This window comes from Micropterus dolomieu, unplaced genomic scaffold, assembly GCF_021292245.1.
Source record: "Micropterus dolomieu isolate WLL.071019.BEF.003 ecotype Adirondacks unplaced genomic scaffold, ASM2129224v1 contig_10476, whole genome shotgun sequence".
Classification (NCBI taxonomy): Eukaryota; Metazoa; Chordata; class Actinopteri; order Centrarchiformes; family Centrarchidae; genus Micropterus; species Micropterus dolomieu.
Genome location: NW_025739462.1, coordinates 1 through 1,243, shown reverse-complemented (window position 1 = coordinate 1,243; position 1,243 = coordinate 1). Strand labels below are relative to the sequence as shown.

General features: G+C 42.8%; 2 non-coding genes across 2 annotated transcripts; both read right to left on the bottom strand.

Annotated features, from left to right (window-relative positions):
* Window positions 1–566: 566 nt before the first annotated feature.
* Window positions 567–708, bottom strand: trnay-gua. The gene is made up of 2 exons: window positions 672–708; window positions 567–602 (listed from the first exon to the last, which is right to left on the bottom strand). It is a non-coding gene; the product is annotated as a tRNA-Tyr (tRNA).
* Window positions 709–997: 289 nt separating this feature from the next.
* trnay-gua lies at window positions 998–1,139 on the bottom strand. Its single transcript has 2 exons — window positions 1,103–1,139; window positions 998–1,033 (listed from the first exon to the last, which is right to left on the bottom strand). It is a non-coding gene; the product is annotated as a tRNA-Tyr (tRNA).
* Between the last annotated feature and the right edge of the window lie 104 nt (window positions 1,140–1,243).

The following is a 1,243-nucleotide window of genomic DNA, read 5'->3' as shown; positions in this document are numbered from 1 at the left end:
CAAATGAACAAAAGAAACCCATCTCAGCTTTTTATCTCGTCAGTCGGAACCATTACAAACATAAATCACCTCCTTCGAGCCCGAGACCTAAGGATTACTGACATTATGAATCTACAGTCCTCCGCTCTACCAACTGAGCTACCGAAGGGAACGAAATACCTTGCTTGAAATAATTGCAGAAGAACTACACAGATTTAGCAGAACTTGTCTTTGTGTTTTACCTGATATCGGTGGAACATACAAAGCAAAGAAAGCCATCTCAGCTTTTTATCTCGTCAGTCGGAGCCGACACAAACATAAATCACCTCCTTCGAGCCCGAGACCTAAGGATTACCGACATTATGAACCTAAATTCCTCCGCTCTACCAACTAAAAGATCGAAGGGAACGAAATACCTTGCTTGAAATAATTGCAGAAGAACTACACAGATTGAGCAGAACTTGTCCTTGTGTTTTACCTGATATCGCTGGATGTGGACACACTAAGCTTGTCTGAACATATGAAGCAAAGAAACCCATCTCAGCTTTTTATCTCGTCAGTCGGAACCGACACAAACATAAATCACCTCCTTCGAGCCGGAGTTGAACGAGCGACCTAAGGATTACTGACATTATGAACCTACAGTCCTCCGGAATTCAACCAGCGACCTAAGGATTACTGATATTTTGAACCTACAGTCCTCCGCTCTACCAACTGAGCTATCGAAGGGAACACAACAAGGATGGAGACAGCCAGTTACATGGACATGAACATGACAAACACCCAACTGTATTTCACTATTCACGCTTGATGAAAACTGGTACACACATGACTAAAGTTATACATACCTGCTGGAAATAATTGCAGATGAACTACACAGATTTAGCAGAACTTGTCTTTGTGTTTTACCTGATATCGCTGGATGTGGACAAGCTAAGCTTGTCTGAACAAATGAACAAAAGAAACCCATCTCAGCTTTTTATCTCGTCAGTCGGAACCGACACAAACATAAATCACCTCCTTCGAGCCGGAGTTGAACCAGCGACCTAAGGATTACTGACATTATGAACCTACAGTCCTCCGGAATTCAACCAGCGACCTAAGGATTACTGATATTTTGAACCTACAGTCCTCCGCTCTACCAACTGAGCTATCGAAGGGAACACAACAAGGATGGAGACAGCCAGTTACATGGACATGAACATGACAAACACCCAACTGTATTTCACTATTCACGCTTGATGAAAACTGGTACACACATGAC